This window comes from Monodelphis domestica, chromosome 2 (genome assembly GCF_027887165.1).
Source record: "Monodelphis domestica isolate mMonDom1 chromosome 2, mMonDom1.pri, whole genome shotgun sequence".
NCBI lineage: Eukaryota > Metazoa > Chordata > Mammalia > Didelphimorphia > Didelphidae > Monodelphis > Monodelphis domestica.
This window is the reverse complement of record NC_077228.1, coordinates 347,055,681-347,075,398: the sequence shown is the minus strand read 5'-3', so window position 1 is coordinate 347,075,398 and position 19,718 is coordinate 347,055,681. Positions and strand designations below refer to the sequence as shown.

General features: G+C 39.9%; 1 protein-coding gene across 5 annotated transcripts in view; it reads left to right on the top strand.

Moving 5' to 3' along the window:
- BACH2 (BTB domain and CNC homolog 2) overlaps positions 1–19,718 on the top strand; it is a 413,528-nt gene that overhangs the window by 224,485 nt on the left and 169,325 nt on the right. For 2 of the 5 annotated variants that reach the window (XM_056818596.1, XM_056818597.1), the window contains exon 3: positions 11,565–11,713. The exons of the other annotated variants lie outside the window; for them this stretch is intronic. The gene's annotated coding sequence lies outside the window, so the exon portion shown is untranslated. The remainder of the gene's footprint in view (positions 1–11,564; positions 11,714–19,718) is intronic. 5 annotated transcript variants of the gene reach the window in all.

Sequence of the window (19,718 nt, the reverse complement as noted above, 5' to 3'; positions counted from 1 at the left end):
TCCTCACTTTTTTTAAACTCTTACCTTCCATCTTAAACTTAATACCAAATATTGGGTGCCAAGCAGATGATCCACGAAGGCTGGGCAATTGGCATGAAATGACTTACCCAGGGGCACACAGGAAGTGTCTGTGGTCATATTTGAACCCAGAATCTCCTGTCCCTAGTCCTAGCTCTCTATCCACTAAGCCACCATCTCTTTACTTAAAGCCTTTCTGATTATAAACATAAACATCATAATTCATGAAATTTGGGACAATTAAATTTAATGCAGTTGGATATTAATAAGGACTCCTGTTCCATTCACAATTTATTGCACATTTAGAGCTAAAACTGTCATTAAACTTTTAGTCATTTGTATCTGTGGGAATGAGTAAAATGTTTGGGATTTGACTTTTTATCAGATGTAGTAAACTTTTGAATCCTTGCCTGGTGTAAGGTAGAGATGGCAGTGGGTATAATGATGTATATGTAGGTAAGCAGAAGATTAATTAGAGTCTAGCATATCAATAGTGTCAAGAAAAACCAGTGTGTGGTCTTAAACCTGGGAAGTCAAAGGACTCGCTAGCATCACCTGTAATTCACTCAGATTGAAAGGACTCAAATTTGATGCTCAGCCTCTAATCCAGCAATCCCATCTACTCTATAAGGCACTGTGCTAGGTAGGCTCTTTGTATAAAGACAAAATTTTTAAAATATTTAAAATATTCCCAGCCCTCATGGAGCTTCTATACTACTAAGGGACTGATTGTTGTTTAGGCATTTTCGGTCAGGTCCAAAATGTTATGCATGACCCCTTTGGGGATTTTCTTAGCAAATATATCAGAGTGGTTTGCCATTTTCTTCTGCAGATCATTTTACAGCTAAGGAAACTGAGACAGACAGTTAAGTGACTTGTTCATGGTTGCACACTTATCATTGTCTAAGACAGAATTTGAACTTGGGTCTTCCTAACTCCAAACTCTACCCATTGTGCCACCACGCTGCCCACTAGAGGAATACAACATGTAAAGAGATAAGAATATATATTATAATTAGAGAAGCTGGAAGGAGAGGAGTAATAACTATGAGGATTATGAATTGCTTCCTATGGGGAGCAGTCATAGGAGCTGAAGTTGAGTCTATCTCACCTTCCCCTACCAAGCACCACCATGTCTTTGTCCCCCTTGACAATCTGAATGACACAGTGGTTTCAAAAAAGAAAGTAGTGGAGAGGGAGGACAGTGGAAGGAATTGACATAAGAAAATGTTGACAACAAATAGGACATGGGGAATACTACAAGTCTGAATAGTGTTTCTTTTCCTCTTTTTCCTTTTTTCTTTAATTAAACTGGGGAGAAGGGGGTCTTGGAAATTATCTTCCTGTTGTTAGATTTAAGATGTAGATAAAAATACCTCTACCTGTAGTTTTCTGGAGGTGGGCAAATAGGGCTTTCCTAGTCAAATCCCATTAGCACTCCCACAAAAAGCTTAGCTGAACTGAATTTTGGGTAAATACATGCCATCTGCATTACTCACTACAAAAAGGACCTTTTAGAAAACCTGATCATTTCATTTCTGATGGTACACAAAAGTTTCCCAACCCACTGTTTGCAGCTGGAGACCCATTCTTAAGATGTATGACTGTTGCTATAATTAAATACCATTTCCTTCTTCTCAGTTTAAGAGTGCTAGCCCCACTGGCATTTTCTTCTAAGTAAACTTAAGTTTATACAAAAGGGAATTATATGCAGGTCATTACCCACATCTGGGAAGTGGGGATTGACTTGCCAGCGAATGAAAACTAATTCTTCACATATCTTTTTAAACTTTCCCCGGGCTTTTCTAACAGTAAATGAGAAGAAATGAAAATGCAATGCTTTCAGGCTTAGTGTAGCATCACATATCTCCTTAGCCACATTCTCCAGGGAGAATTCTAGTGAACACATTGAAAGTTTTACTGAAAAGAAAAAGAAGAAGAAAACAGTTCTTTGAAGGCCTGGGTTTCACTCTCTTGCCATTTTAATGTGTTATTAAACAAGACTACCTGAAATGAGCTGGAAAGACTCAGAAAATAGGGGTAAGAGGATGTCCTGAAACCCTGACATTCAAAGACATTGACTATTAGTATCAATTCTAAGACAGAAGAGAGGTAAAGGCTAGGCAGTTGGGATTAAGTGGCTTACCTAGGGTCACACAACTAGAAAGTATCTGTGGCCAGATTTGAACCTAGATCTTCTGGACTCCAGGCCTGCCACTCTATCTACTGTGCAATCTGACCACTCCTCAAAGTTTCATTTAGAAATGCCTGGATCTGTGGTCTTTGGTCTTTTTTTATTATTATTATTGCCACTGTACATTAGGCTCTTTGAAGCTTTGAAACCTGAATGCATAAAACACCATTAAAATAAGAACCTAATTTTTTTAGTTGATGAAATTGACAAACTGCCACAATACCAAAAGAACCTGGTTTTTAAAAATTAATTTTGATTTTTTTTAATTATATAATAGGATAATAATATACAAGAGCTGAGCATGCACCCTACCCCCGATTGGCAACCAACTCCAGGAAGAACTATCTATTTTGCAAGGGTATAAGGACCTCATAAAGAGAGTGTCTGGTCTTGATATCTTAAATAAGGCATCATCTATAAAGCACCTTGTAAACCTTAAAGCACTGTATAAATTCTATCATCATCATCATTATTACTATACCTTAGAAGAAGCTAGGTGACACAGGAGATATAGAGAACAAACTCAGAAAGATCTGAGTTCAAATCCTGATTCTGAAATTGAGTGTATGGCTCTGGGTAGGTCATTTAACCTCATTCAGCCTCAGTTTCCTCAGCTATAAAATGGGGATAATAATAACATTTATCTCCCAGAGTTGTGAGGATCAAATGAGATAATATTTGTAAAGCACAGCATAGTGCCTGGCACATAGGCACATAGTAGGCACTTAATAAATTATTCCTTTTCTCCTTCCCTCCTTATTTCCTTTTTCTTTCTCCCTTCTTTTCTTCACACCTTCTTTTCTTCCCATCTTTCCTTCTCTCTTTTATCCTTTCTTCCTTCTTTCCTCCCTTCCTTTCTCATGTACTTGTTTGCCTAATTTGTAGCCTAGTGGTGGTATTTCTCAGGCTATCTGGTCTCCCATTTTGGAGAGGCCCAATCTCCCATTGGGCCATCCTTGGAAACCACTATGTCGTCTGAGCAAGTAATTTGTATATTTTTGAGGCACTTTGCTAATAGAAGGTCTGGTTGTCATTCTTGTTTTAGCTATAGCTGAGTTAGGAAGTAGTCCCTCTCCTCTTGGCAGTTGACTCCTATCCCCTATTCTGTGTTCGTTCTTTGGTAGAAAGGTTAGGACCCTGCTCTTTTTTTCCCCCCAAAGAAGGCATGAAAGACCCTTCTTTAGGCCCTAAGTGACTTTTAATTTAGGTCATGTTCTAAAGTTGGTGACCAGCAGCCTTTGATATGAACTATTTCAGAAGAAAATAAAATAGAACTAACCAACAAGACTTTATTAAAGTGCCAACTATGTGCCATGAACTGTAGATAGAAAGGCAAAAATTAGTCCCTGCCCTCAAGATGCTTGCATTCTTTCAGGGGGAACAGGCAAATGTGTACTCACACACATGTGCGCGCACACACACACAACATACGAGGCATCCTTTGGCAGAGAAGGCACCAGTATTTTAGTGAAAGCTTGAAGAAAACTTTCAACAGTTGAAGATAAGAATGGAGGACATTCAAGGGTTCAAGGGGGAGAACCATTGAAAAGATACAGATGCAGAAGTTCAAGTATCACATAAGAGGACCAATAAAAAGATCAGTTTGCCTGGACTATTGAATGGGTGGAGAGATAATAACAGGTAGGCTGGGACTAGGTTTGTGCTTTAGAAGCCAAATAGAAGAGTTTTTATTTGATCCTCAAAACAAGAAGAGGCCCACTAAATGGGAGCTTGCTATAATTTAAAGAAAATCACTGACAACTGAGTGGTAGAGGTATTGGAATGAGTCGAGGTGAGCCAGGAAAACCAACTGGAAAACCATTACAATAGTTCTTGGAAATGATGGTACCTTTGATAATCATCTAGTCTAACCTTAAGAGATAGCACCGTATCGTAGATAAAACACCTTATAATCTGGAGTTAGGAGACCTGCCTTTGAATCTTGGCTGTGCAATTTACTACCTTATAACTCTGGGCAAATGACTTCGTCCCCCCTGGCCTCAGGGACTGCATGTATGGATAAACAAAGCGAATCAGCTCTCTAAGTCCTCCTCCAACAATAATCCCAAGGATAATGGAGTTATGCCCCCCCCCCCCCAGACCCATCCCTTTCACACCAGTCCCTCGTGTCTCCGGCTAACTCTGAGAGGTTGAGATTTTTAGACTGTCATTCAGAAGCCCACATCTGATATGTTCCCCATTGATTATCAGTCAGTTATACTTAAGTAGCTTTCAGAAAGGAGCATTTCCTAGATGGTGTAACAGTCAAGCATTTGCCCCCCAAAGTCTGCGACACATTTTCTCTTTGTCCATACAAGATATCAGGGACCTGTGGGTTCAGGATTAGAGAGCAGGCTTCAGAGAGGAGTTCATGGCTTCTCCCTTTTCTCCCTTCATGGAGACTTCATGAAATTCCTTGAGGTATGTGTAGACATTTTCTGGACCCTTGAAATGCCCCCCCCCCAAACATCTTTTCCTCATTGTGACAGTGCCGTTAGCCAGTGCTCTTCTAAGCCTGCTTCCATATCCTCTGAAGGGGCTCCCAGACTTCACACCCTTTGAAGTTCTCAGGGTTATAATCTGATCAAGGTGGAGCAGACAAATTCTCCCTTCTCACCTTCTATCCCCAAGCCATTCCTTCTCAGGATCTTGGCAGAACTCTACCACCATTAACTGACCTGCAATTTCATCCAGCCCCTCTCCTAATACATGACTGATTTTCTTCAACCAACCAAAAGACATTTCCTGATAGGTATCATCTTCTTTCATTCAGTGGGTACTTGCTTTACCCCTTTGATTATCTGAACACTTTGCTTCCCAATTTATTGAGCCTCAGTGTCCTCCTATAAGGGAAATGATACTTAAAACTACCAATCAGACTCCTTTTGTGGGGGAAGTGCTTTGTAAGCAAAATCTCAAAATCCTATATAAAGGTGCATCTTTATTATTCAGTCAGCATACTTTTATTAAATACCTGCTGTGTGCTGGGGACTCTGGGGATACAAAGACAAAAATGAAAGTCATTCTGATGAGGATTTAGAGTTAGAAATTTATAGCTAAAAGGGACCTTGGAGCCCTCATTTCATAAATATAGAAACTGAGTTCCAGGAAAGTCAAGTGACTTGCCCAAGGTCACATAGGTAGGGAGCATGATACAGGCAAGATCTAAACCTAGAGCCAATTCTCTAATCATTTAGTGCTATCGATATACAAAATAAATTCAAGATAATTTGCAGGGTGGGAGGCATTAGAAGTTCCCATGATGACAAGCTAAGTAAATAAAGTGGACAATGTTTCTCCTGGCATTTTTACAGTCAAGTGTATCCACATAGTAGCAAACCAGGGCTTCTGTATCTGTTAGAACCAGCTTACAAATGATGATGAGCAAAGCATGTGCTGGTGAGTCTGAATGATGGGAGGTCACTGGAGGCTTGGGGGAGTGGTGTGGGAGTCTGAGGCTTTTTTCCTTCCCTTTATGTTTTTACCATTATAAGTAGGGATGCCCAGATGCTCCATATTTGATCAAGTCTTAAGACCCTCACATAGCATGTAATAGAACTACAAGAGGAAACAGCGATTGAACCCTTTTTTTTTTTCACTTCTAGCTTCTAGTAATATTCCCAAGTATTTCTGAGAGTAGGGGCAGCTAGATGGCACAGAGGATGGATTCAGGAAGATTCAAATCCAGCCTCAAACACTTACTACTAGCTGTGTGACTCTGAGCAAGTCACTTAACCCTATGTGCCTCAGTTTCATTATCTGTAAAATTATATGGAGCAGGAAATGGCAAGCTACCCCATTAATACTGCCAAGAAAACCCCAAATGGGGTCACAAAGAGTCAGCCATGACTTGAAACAATCACATAAGGGTGGGGGGGTCAGCTAATTCAACCTATACTTCAACAGGATTCCCCTCGGGCCCAGGAAGTCCAGTCCCTTGTCCCTAGAAAAAGGACAAACAAATGCCAGGATGGAATTAGCCCAAGTCAATAAAGCTGCTTAAAGGCAGAACCATGGCAAAGATCCAGGTCTCCCAGTTCCCAATCCAGTGTATACTGTACATACTGCCTCTCTAGTCATTTAATATCTCTGTATTTCTCTTTTCTCATCTGTAAAATGAATGTAACATTTCTCCTACCTGTCTCACAGGGTTGTTATGAAGCACAGATGAGAAAGATGAGAATGCAAAATATAAATGTAATGGTCTTATTGCTCTGTATGGCTTATACTTTTTAACAAAAGTGATACTTTTCTTCTTTGGTATTTAGTGACTTTAGAAGGGAAGGAGTTTTTCTCGAGTGACACATTTTTTATTTTGGTAGCATGCCTCATTCACAGATTGTAGTTTAGCAGTGAAGCTGAGTGGGCTTATTCCAAGCATGTTTTTTTAGATGAGAGAATCCAAGATTGTAGTTAATCTTACAAGTGCTGGTTGTGCAGTTTGAGTATCCAAAGGGTATATGGTGTGGGTTGTTTTTTTTGTTTGTTTTTTTTACATTTTGGAAATTAATTAAATCCTTCTGAAAAGTAAAAGAAAGCATTTTCCTCAAGAGGGCATCTTCCTTAGTGTTGCCATGTTTCTTTTCCACTATATTTCATCACATAACAACATTTATATGACTTTAAAAATTGGAGCATCTCCATACACAAGGCCTTTTAGGAAAGTACTACAAATAACGTGTACTTAATATATAATGTTAAATTATTTAAATTAAATTAAATTTAATAAAATAGTACAAATAATACTCATTTTACTGAGGGGGAAATGAGTTTCTGAAGCATAGGCAACTTTCCCCATATGTGTCACAGTTATAATTTAAACCCATGTCCTCCTGACTGTAAATCTAGTCCTCTACCCAAGCTGCTTCATGAGCCCCTATAAAGCCTGAAATCTGTTACTGTCACCATCATCATCATCAATTTCATTGTAACGTTATGTCACAATCAAACAAAAATATAGGAATGTATTCTATAGGAGAGGAATTTGATAGCAAATAAGAGGAAAATGCTACATTAATTTCCAGAAGCACCATCAACTAAGGGGAATGGTCCAACTCCTTAATATATTTGTGGCATTCGTTTCTTTTGATCCTAAAAAGCTCTTCCTTCAAGGTATAATTATTAGGGAAAATTTATTCTACTAATTTTCTATTTTGTTAAGTCCCCTTCTCTGTCTTTTCAGAAATTAAACCATATAGGTTATGTAGCATGAGAAAGATATGAGAGAGACAGATGGAAAGATACAGACAAAGAGGAGAGAACACCAAGGTCATTTGTGCTGCTTACATAGGAAAAGTGTATGCTGTTATTTTAGGTCATTAAAATCCTCATGCCTCATTTTCCATCCAGTGATCTAGATCTGTAGAACTAAAAGAAAAAGAATTCAATACCTATTGGTAGAAACTTTAACATGTGGACCTTGATGCACACTTTCTTAGCCATGACTGTCAATTACCTCTTCCAAGAAGAGTTTGGTATTTAAAGGGAGGAAAAAAGAAGTTGAAGGTTTACATAGGTTTTAGGAGGCCATGTCAGGGAAGCATTGTGACTTTGGACAAATCACTGACGTAAAGTTAAATTAGAATTTTGTTTCACTCCATGTCTAGGAGGAAGGAAACAAACATTTATTAGTGCTTACTGTGTGCCAAGCCCTGTGCTAAGCTTATAGGGTTGTTGTGAGGAGTAAATGAAATTATGTATGCTAAAACACTTTGCAAGTAGTCTAACTCTATATCTGTGCATGAGTATATTTATGAGCTATTATTATTTCTCTGTCACATGTCCTTTTAAAAAAATTCCCTTAAACAGCAGTAATTTCAGCTTTCATCCTTTTGTTCAAAGACAGGCAAAGACTTCCTTGTGTCAGCACATAGTATTTTCAATTAGTTTTACCATAAACTAGAATGGCCTTTAAAAAAAAAAAAGAATTATATTCTCTTCTCCTTGTAGAGTCCCTGAATTATGATGACAGAATAATGTAAAGATTGAGGCTGGGGACTTATAGCCAAACTCACAGTTATCATGGTAACCAAGGGATAAGACTAGAATAGATCATTGAAATTCACAGACAATTCTCAAACCTCATTAAGGTGTGAAGGGAACTGATGAGTCAATACTTCCAGCATTCTCCCCACCAGACCTTTTACCAGAGCTGCTAACATGTGGCAAGGTTGTCTGATTAGATTTCTTCCTCCTTTTTCTCCCCTTTTTCTGCCAGATAAGCTAATGAGGAAGGAAATGACCAGGAAGAAATAGCATTTTTTAAAAAAAGGTGAAATAAAGTGTCTACCAGTCCAGAAGCAGTCTAAGAATAAGCAGAAGTTGATTATATTTCTTTTGATGATGATGTTAGATCTTGGCAGGCTTGCCAATTTCCCTTAAAAAAATTTTTTTTAATTCCTCTCCCCCATTTCTTCTCCCTATTTCCCTTCACTTATTTCACAATCTCTTAAATCTTCATCACCTGCCCCCTAGACTTGCAGTAACCTCCTAATTGGGCTCCCTGCTTCCCTAATCATGTCTATCCTTCACAAAGATGCCAGTTATACCCATAATATGAAAATCCAAACATGTCACTTCCCTATTTAGGGTATATCTTTAACTCCATGTTGCTCTCAGGATAAAGAAAGAACTCTTCCATTTAGGGTTTAGAATCCTTCCTGTTCTGACTCCAGCCTTTCTTCCCAGGCTGAGGACACATCTAGAAGCCATACCAGGACCAAGAAGCCCTGTTCCCTATCCCTGAAACCACCATCTTGACCCACTGGAAATCGCCATCCCAGTGCCAGAGTTGCAGTAAAGAGAGACTTGTACCTGATGTCCCCAGTCAGAATTACAAATACATTTTTCCTAAGAAATATTGTTCCTGTGGCACTTAGATTCTACTGTACTATGTGTATAATGCTCTTTACCATTGTTACTGTTATTACTAATGCTGCTCTTGTTGATGAGAATTCAACATGTTTATATGGAGTTTTATGGTTTACAACTCTGTAGCCCAAGTATAAGCTTAGAGGAGATAATAAATTTAGAGTTAAAAGCCCATCTATTTCAACCCTCTCATTTTACAGATGAAAAAACTGAGGTCCAGAGAGGTTAGGAGGGGACTTGTACAAGGTCATAAAGTTAATTGAGTGGAAGAATGGAGTCTCAAATCTTAAGTCTTCTGACCCCGAGTCCAATCATCTTTATAACAGTTTTTTCCCCCAAACACTAGTTTACAGATTGACAGTATTCATAGCAACTTTTTAAAAAATAAATCTTTACTAGTTTCTGTTCCCTAAATATATGTCCCTATTTTCCAACTTCTATGACTTTGTTCATTCTTTTTCCTCAGCACTAAATGGCTTTCCCCCCACACCTTTTCATATTGAAAATAGTCACCCATTACAGCTCAAAACTCAAGAATTCAGGTTATTACTACCTGAGTTCCATGACTGATCAGGGAATATCTCACTCATCTTTACATCCCTCTAGCTTTTAGTTCCAACTCTAGAATATAGTAGTGAGATGATCGGGTGTCTCCACTAAGTCAAGCCAACAGTACAGTGGACACCCCATGATCAGGGAATCACTAGCCTGCCTAAGGAGGGGCAAACCAACCCAGATTGGAAAAATGGAGCAGTTGAAAGGTTCCAAGCCAGTCAATGGTGGTATCAGTCTGGTGAGTAGGTACTGCACATCCTACCTGGGGAAGATAGGAAGATTGATTTCAAAAATAATCAAGTAGACTATGCACCTGTGCCATTATCATAAGATAATTAACTAAACTTTTGGCCACCCTGCAAAGAAAAACAAATAGAGTTTAAAGGAGATAACAAAAGAAGAATAAGCTTAAAGAATAAATGAAGGGACAGCTAGGTAAGCCAGTGGGTAGAGAGCTAGGTCCTGGAAAAATATTGTTATTGAAAAATGGAAGAGTGGAAATTTTTAGTCTGTTTGTGAGTTACTTGTTTGTAATTGAGTTAACAGTGCTCCATAAAATGAGGGCAGTGCCATTATCAGCAATGCAAGGATCCAAGGCAACTCCCAAAGACTCATGACAAAAACGCTATCCATCACTACAGAAGGAACTGACCAAGTCTGAATATAGATTGAAACATACCGTTTTTCACTTTATTTCCTTCATTAATTTTTTCCTTTTGTAAGCAATGTGTGACTTTCATTACATGATGAACATGGAAATAATCTATTGCAGGATAGCACATGTACAATTTATATCATCTTAAGGAGCAGGGAGGACAAAGGGAGTGAGAGAACATGAATCACAAATTGTCAGAAAATTATTATTAAAAATTGTATCTATATATCATCTGAAAAATAAAAATATAATAAAATTTTTTTAATAAAATGAGAGCATTGGACAGAAAGAAGTCAGTTGTAAGGTTTAAACCAGAGTCCCAGAAGAGATAATCATTTGAATTACACCCCCTGAGTTTTTTCTTGTGCCTTTTTCACCAAGGAGCTATTCAGATTTGATAAAAGAATTTAAAGTCACAAAGAATGGTACACATTAATTCATTAGACATATTTCTCTGATTCTTTTGCTAGACTCTGGTGTGGGTACTTACTTGTATGATAGAAGCTTCTTTAGAAAGTTCTTCCAATTTTGGTAATTTCCTTAAAAACACAATCCACATGATTATGAATAAGCCACTTAACCTTTCAGTGTCAAGTTCTTAATCCTCTGCAGATGGGATGGGTATAATAATTTGTTCCCTAATTGTTATATATCCCTTACAGAGTTGTAAAGGAACCATAAAGGGTTATATCAATAAATTAAGGAACAGGACAGCTGGGTGGTAGTGGATAGAGCATTAGGCCTGGAGTTAGGTGGAATTAGGTTCAAATTTGGCTTCCGACATTAGCTGTGTGGCCCCTGGGCAAGTCATTTAACCCTGTTTGGCTAAGATCTTTTGTCTTAGAGTTGTTATTAAGACAGAAGTAAGGATTTTAACAAATAAACTAAATTAAGGATCTGTCATTGCTTCAGTTTAAGAGCTCATTTCACAAACGGATAACCCTTAGGAGATAAGTCTTACAAAGTTGTCAGAGCCTCAGAAAGGTGGGTATTTTGCCCTGTTCACACAAGTTAGCAAGTGGTCTGAGGCAGGATTTGAACCCAAAGCTTCCTAATTCCAAGGCTAGTTTTCTTTCCACTATACTATGTTCCCTCTCTAAAAGACTGTATAAATTTGAATGACTATTATTGTTATTAGCTAAGGCACTCTTTTGATTGAGCTGGTTAAAAGACCATACAAGCAGAACTGGGGAAACAAGAAACTTGACTTCACCTGAAAATGAGGTGCTTTCATTCTGCTAATCAGTGATTTTTTTTCCCCTCTCCAATTAGGTGGAGATCCATTGATTCAGCATCAATTTGCACCACAAAACTTTGGGGTCCATGTCTGAATGGATTGCTGTAGCCTTTTCATTTCTCCATTCATCCAGTTCCCTGCATCATAAGACTTTAAGCCAGCACAGGACCTAGAAAAATTACATGTAAGTTCTTTTTTTCCAGTTTCTTTTTTGAAAATTAAATAAAAGATAGCATAAAAATGTTTCCTCTGACAATAAGGGGGAAAAGCCATAAGACATTTTAACAAATGGATCCTAAGAGCTTTAATTTAGGAGAGTGGGAGAAAGAGAGAGAGAGAGAGAGAGAGAGAGAGAGAGAGAGAGAGAGAGAGAGAGAGAGAGAGAGAGAGAGAGAGAGAGAGAGAGAGAGAGAGAGAGAGAGAGAGAGAATAACAATGATTGGAAATGTGGATCATGAAAGGAGAAATCTCTTACTTATATTTCTGTATTTTGTATCCCTTTGAAGAGATCTGTAGCTATATCTAATAGTACAGCATCCGACATCTCAATCCTACTTTCCACCCTTAGCAAAAAGATTTCACTATGAAAGTACCTTCAAGATTTGGTTGAAGCAGGGACAACTTGCATGTTTATTGTGGCCACTCCACCCTTGCTATTACTTTTATACATTACTTCCATATGGAAAATGCCACTTAATTTAGTGCTGACTGCAGTAAACTTTCTGTAGGTGTACCCAGGTTGTTGTTTTTCTGTCCTAGTAAAAGCTCTAAGACAGAAGGACAAAGGCTAGGCAAATAGGTTTAAGTGCCTTTCCCAGGGTCACATAGCTAGGAAATGTCACCTCTCCTCGTGAAAAAAGTCAAGGGACTTAAGATGCAGAATGAGACATGCATTTTTGGACAAGCCAATGAAGGATTTTCTCAGGGCTTAACTCTGCATAGTTGTTTTAAGAAATCCCTCCCAGGTCCCCTTTGTGGGAGGTGGGAGTGTGAGAAAATAATTTTTTTTTTCATTAAAAAAATGGGGCCAGATTTAACCCTGATCCTTCCAACTCTAGGCTTGGTGCTCTATCCACTGTACCACCTGGAAGCCCCCTGTCCTCAGTTCTAAATAAGTTCAAGAGAGAAAATCCAAATTTATCTGATAAAAGATCGATGCAGAGGTGCTTATTTGCTTATTAGACAGTTTGCCATAGGATTAATTCCTCTTTTTTTGGAGCTTGGATTTACATGTAACATTTTCAGAAGCACATATGTCCTGCAAAGTGAGACCCGCCTATATTTTTAATGCTAGCAGGGAGGCACAGCTGCTTATAGTTGTTTTGTGCTTTGAGGGTTCATCTAGTTTAAGGATAAAAATGGTGTTATGGAAGGTTTGGAGTTGGACATTTACAAACACACACACACACAATCTAAGTGTACTGTCAGTCTGTGCACCCACTCACACACCAAAAAGTTTCTGGACTTTTTTACAAGATATAATGTTGGATATTAAAGCCACTTGGGAAGGCTCTCCTGCTTCTGTAGTATAGGCAGGAAACAAGCGCCACCTCTCTGTTTCAAAGCCTTGGTAAAATAACAAGATATGGTCAGTTCTTGACTTTTTGCTAGAAGACAGACAAAAAGCTCCTATCTTTAGTTCCCTGAATTACTTTGGCCCTTAATATAGTAGGACTGAATGGGGACAACTAGCTGGCACAATGGTTAGAGTGCCAAGCCTGGAGTTAGGAGACCTGGATTCAAATTTAGCTGTAGACACTTCCTAGCTATGTGACCCTGAACAAGTCACTTACCCCAAATTTCCTAGCCCTTACTGCTCTTCTGATTTAGAATGAACACTCAGACAGAGAGAGGCAGCGACAGACAGACAGACAGACAGACAGACACAGAGACAGACAGACACAGACACAAAATAGTTTAAGAGATAGCGAGCTGGCCAGGATTCAAAACTAGTCTTTGCTGTATGTTGGCTGTCACTCAGGACAAGTCACTGAACTTAATAAGATGATTAAGTTGCAGAGAAGGTATTGATCTCCATTGGCAGAGAGAGTGTCTTTATTTGGGAATTCATTGTTCCTATTAACACAATATAATAATATTAATAAGTAGAAGTTTGGGAAATGCCTCGTCATCTTTGCCTGTAAAGTCCACTGTGATCTTTACTGTCAGAGGCAGCTGCTGGTATAGTGGATGGAGCACTTGGCTTGAAGTCAGGAAAATCTAAATTCATAACAATTTTCAGACATTTACTACCTATGTGTGATCCTGGGTGAGTCATTTAACCTCTGACTGCCTCGGTTTCCTCAACAGTAAAATGAGGATCAGAACAGCATCTTTTTCATGTAAAGTTAAGTAGATACTTGGAGATCCTTAAAACTGTCAGTTTCAAAGTTAATTTCTTGTCCAAACACTACTCACCTGGCAAACACCTTGCAAAAAAAGTTTTGCACTCTGCCAATCCCTAAGCATTACTCAGTTCATACAGGATAGAAAAAACTTGAATTTGTATTGTTTGGTTTTGTTTTGTTTTGTTTTTTTTGCAGTCATGTCCAACTCTTCATGACCCCTTTTGTGATTTTCTTGCAAGATACTGGAATATTTGCTATTTCCTTCTCCAGGTCATTTTACAGATGAGGCAACAGAGGCAAATGGGGTTAAGTGGCTTACCCAGGATCAAACAACTGTTAAGTGTCTGAGGTCAGATTTGAACTCAGAGTCTTCCTGATTGCAGGTCTGGCATCCTATCCACTGTGCCACCTAACTTCCCTATAGAATCTAATAGATCTATATCTATCTATCTACATATATATATAATTATATACATTTATATATCAGAGAAATGAGACAAAAGCTGATGGCTGATCTCGAGAATCCAAAGGCTTTGTTTTCAGGGTGTCAATGGAGGTGCCATCTTGGGCTTGACATGCCATTGTAGAATCATGGATCTAGAGCTGGAAGGGACCATGGAGTCATTACCTAACCTCCATATTTTAAAGATGATTCCATCAATAAACATTTATTAGGTGCCTACCATGTGCCTGGCACTGTGTCGAGCAGACTGAGGACCATGGAGAGTGTGTAATTTGCCCCAGGTTCTCCAAAGAGTAATAAGCCTTAGAGGTAGATACAGGCCCCCTGACTCCCCAATCCAAGTGACCTGTGATATCAGTCTGTTCCGTTTCTGCTCTTTGTAAGGAAAGAAGCTGGTGAGTGACTCTGGGAATCAGTCAGGACGTGGGACCCTGCAAGAAATGTGCAGAGAGCCTGCTTCCATTCCTTTCTCACTGGCTCTCCCTGGATAAGGGTGTTTGCGTGCCTCAGTGGAAAATTAGAGTAACGGGATTGACATTGTGTTGAATCTGTAAGCTCTTCGCCACAATCTGACATAGTTTATGAGCCCAGAATAAGCAACTACATTCTGTCACCCAGACGTGATACTAATTGTGGATCCCTTGGTTCAGTCACGTCCGAGTGAGGCTGAACAATCTGGGGAATAGTGAGATGTCTCCATGGAGTGGGTCCTTCTATGCCAGCCAGAAGACAGATTTAACGAAGCATCAAAGGAAGACTTGGCCACCACTGGAGACACAAGTCCGTGTCTGGCCAAAGACAGTTCATGCTTAAAGAAAATCTGATAGAAAATATTTCAGTGGTATGAACATGTGCCTAGTGGGCTCTGTCAATAGACTGCAACCAGGGAAGGGAGGAGAGGAAACAATTATTCATATAGCCGCTCCTACGTACTAAGCACCATACTAAGTGCTTTAAAAAAATCATTTCATTATTTTATTAATTCAATGTGTACTTCCTATGGGTGCCACCCACTAAGATAAAAAAAACTTATCTAGGACAAGGGACCCCACGGTGTCTTGGAGTTTGTGATCTGGTAAGAACATCACAGAGAAACATGAATAATTGTAACATGTGATGCTGCACAAAGGACATAATTGATTGGTTGCTTGAGTTTTGTCCTCAGTACTCAAAGAGAACCCAAATGGCATCATTGTGTCCAGGTCAGTGTAAAGTATATCTCACCGCAGCTGATGAGACCAAGAGGATCTTGAAAGGCTCTTCCACCTGTCAGGCAAAAATAGCAACAAGGTTTTGTGTTCAGGTTACTTCTCCTCAAATGTGTCATGTCCTGCTGGAGTTTAAAAGGTGGAACCTGATGGTCTTCTGAGTAGATAAGAAAGGCTTAATCCAGAGGATCATTGCTGAAGGATCAGAAGTTACTGTTTCTCCCCCCCCTAGTGTTAAGACTCTGACACTTGTCTTGACTACAAGTCTGCCTTTCACAGCATCCCTTCTACAAACATGTCCCCCTATGCCTAAGCTGCCTAGATACATGGGTTATTTTATTATGTAACATAAATCTGACCAGTGGATGAATTTTAGGATAGACAAATTGGCACACTGTAGGGGTAGATTATGGAAAACTATTTGATGCTCTGTCTCTGTCTCTGTCTGTCTCTGTGTCTCTCTCTCCCTCTTCCACTCTCTTTGTCTCTGTCTCTGTCTCTCTGTCTCTGTCTCTCTCTGTCTCTCTCTCTTTCTCCCTCTCTCTCTCTCTCTCTCTCTCTCTCTCTCTCTCTCTCTCTCTCTCTCTCTCTCTGTGTGTGTGTGTGTGTGTGTCTCTCTCTGTGTCTGTCTCTGAGCCTCTCTCTCCCTCTCCCTCCCTCCCTCTTTCTCTCTCTCTCTCTCTCTCTGTCTCTCTCTGTGTCTCTGTGTGTGTGTCTCTGTTTGTCTGTCTCCCCCCCCCCCAGTATATTTGCTCAGCTGTAAAATGCGGAAAATAGCAGAAAATAACAGAACTACTTTTCAAGATAATTGTGAGGATCAAATGAAGTAATGTTTGTAAAAGTGCTTATCCCAGTGTCTGCCCCATAGTAGGTATTTATAAATGTTTATTCCTTTCCCCCTTCTCAAGGTATTCTCATAGGAAGAATGGACAAATGTGAGCTACACCATTGAACAGGGGAATTTGGAAATGGTCAAATGTCCAGGCCAATATAAATATATATATATATATATATATATATATATATATATATATATATTCATTAATGGTTTGAGGTCAGCTTAGAAGGAAGTTTCCAGTCAAGTGCCAGAGGGACCTTTTAGCCTTATGCCAATTAGCATTTTTATATGTGACTTGGATAATTGCATCAATGGCACATTTATCAAATTTGACATGAAGCCAAGAGGGACAGCTAACATACTCAATAACAGAATTTTGACAGGCTAGAGCACTGGGTACAGTCTAACAAAATGGAATTTCATAATGCTAAATGTAAAGTCTTCTACTTGGGGTTAAAAATAAACCACCCAAGAAAAAGAACTTATGGAAAGCCTTTGATGGAAAAACACCTAGTGGTCTTAGTGGACTGCAAGTTCATTTTTTTAAAACCCTTACCTTCCATCCTAGAATCAATACTGTGTATTGGCTCCAAGGCAGAAGAGTGGTAAGGGCTAGGCGATGGGGGTCAAGTGACTTGCCCAGGGTCACACAGCTGGGAAGTGTCTGAGGCCAGTTTGGAAACCAGGACCTCCCATCTCTGGGCCTGGCTCTCCATCCACTGAGCCACCCAGCTGCCCCCTACAAGTTCATTTTGAGTCCACATGATTTTGTAGCCGAATGTGTTACTAGAATCCTGGGCTACCTGGAGAGGCACAATGCCCAAGACCAGGGAGACAATGGTTCCATCCTAGCAGTCCTCTCTGGTAAGACTGCACACGCTCTCTTGTGTCTGGGTCTGGACACCACATTTTAGAAAGGATTCTGCCGAGTTGGAGAGCTTCCAAAGGAGAACAGCCACCATGATTGGAGGGCCTCCATGGCACTCCACCTGAGGATCCTTGGAAAGGATGTTGAGCCCGGGGGAAGAGAAGAATTCTCAGGGACATGTTCACTCTTTTCATACGTTTGAAGGGCCATCATGTGGGAAAGGGATTAGATTATACTTCTGCGTGGTGCCCCAGGGCACAACTCGGAGCAATGCATGCAGCCTCAAAGGAACAGATTTGGTTTGCTATTTTTTTAAAAACCCACCTTCCTACCAACTGGAGTCCTCAAAAAGGTCCGGGGGCTGCCTCTGGAGATGGCGGGATCCCCCTCAGGGGAGGCCTTCAGACCAAGGCTCCATGACGCTGGTGAGGGATGCTGCAGCATAGACTCTCTGTCAAGCTGGACTTACATTTCATCTAGTTCCCGCATCCTAAAGTTAGTGGACAGTCCCTAGGGGATGGAAGGCGGTCACATCTACACTTTCTGTCTTCATGATAATGCTAAGACACAAGGCCAAAGGCTAGGCAAATGGAATTAAGTGACTTGCCTGGGGTTGCCCAGCTAGGAAATGCTGAGGCTAGATTTGAACCCGGGTCCTCTGGCTCCAGGTCTGGGGCTCTATCCACTGTGAGTCCTAGTTTAGGAAGATCAGTTTGACAAGTGAGTAGAGGATTACAGAGTCAGAAGATACTTGAGACAGAGAGACCAAAGCCAAAAAATAAAATAAAATAAAATCAGAGAACCAGCACCCTGCCAGGCATGCACGAATAGAATGGTGACGGACAGATTAGCTTGATTTTAACTGTCCATTGCCCTTGCTCTCCCTATAAGAGAGTCACTCACCTTACTAGAAAGAGGATATTCGTGTGGCTCTCGATACTAGCCCTGAATTCCTGTAGAATAAAATCTCCATGATATATAACAACTGAATGACTACTTTATGAAATGATGAGGTGGGGCCGGCACCCCTGGCTCTTTGGGTGCTCACCATTGGCAGTGAGAAGTGAGGCTGCAGTCACACATTAATAAGGCTAAAAAGAACCAGGGGAAACGGCCCAGAAAGGACAGAGACAAGTGGCAAGAAGGGCTCCAGAAGCATATGGCATGGGGATGGGGGCAGAGTGGTGGAGAAAGGCAGGCAGTGTGGCCAGGAGGGTAGAGAGGGAGACCTGGAGAATTGCTCACATGAACACGGATTCCAGTTGGGAATATCCAAACAGCCGTGGACCCTTAGGGGATAGAAGTGTGCTGGGGTGGCCAGGATTGGGGAGGGGGGGACTCTTATCTGTGCTGCTTTGTGGTTGGTGCATTAACATCCAAATCATCAAAGTGGTGGCTAAAACTTTCAAGTTAACCTATCTGCATCATCTCAAAGTCATCAGCGCCTTTTGGCATTCTGTGGGTCTTGCTGTGCCTATCTGGAACTTATCTGAGATTTATTTTTCATAGGACTAAAAGACCCTGATGGCAAAGTGCATCTTTCACCCGGATACCATTTTTTGTTAATATAGAAATCATTTGTAAATGATGCTCTTTTGTTCTCTGGGATGATTTGTAGTGACCTCTAGGTTTCCCTTTACAATCTTACTTCTTGTTATTGGACTTTATACTGGCAACTTATTAAACAGGGCACAGCGAGTGGTCAGGGACTCCAGATAGACTTTAAGCACAATAATGAAGTTAACCCAACTCTTAAGTAGCCTGTTTCACCACCCTCCTGGCTTCCAATTTTCTTCTAAAAGAAAGGTGTTAAAGCAGAGAGGAAAAACCTTGTCAAGATTTTACTGCTTTCTTTTAAAAAGGGATTATGAAAGGGGCAGCTGGGTGGCTAAGTGGATAGAGAGTCATTGCTTAGCCCATACCTCTCTTCTACCTTGGAACCAATAATGAGTATTGATACTAAGATAGAACCTGGTAAGGGTTTTAAAAAAGGAAAGAAGGGAGACTATGAAAGAGAAGCTTCCAGAAAGTAATATTCAGAATGGTGACCTTGAACCATCAAAAAAAAAAAAACACACAATTAAATGTTTTCCCATATTATCCTAAGGCAGTGGCATATAATGATCTTAGAATCATTTTCAACAAAAAGGATTTTCCCAGTACCCTTCAGTTAATCAGAAAAAGCATCCAGTTTCTCAGCTATTTGAGCCAATTGAGATTTTACTATATTTAATAGTCTATGTTAGAAATATTCTCAAAGTGGTGCTTTTATATAGAAAGATACATAATTTATTTTTATGTTCCTTGGGAAATTTTTACCACTGTTGATGAAATTTTGGCTCTGCTCTTTATCCTGAGGTACCCAGTACGTTGTGCCAGATGTTAAGTTTCAGAATTTGCTGGTAGGTTTTGGAAAAGCTCCAAAAAGTATCTTATGTATCTTGAATTTAGCATGTAAGATAGT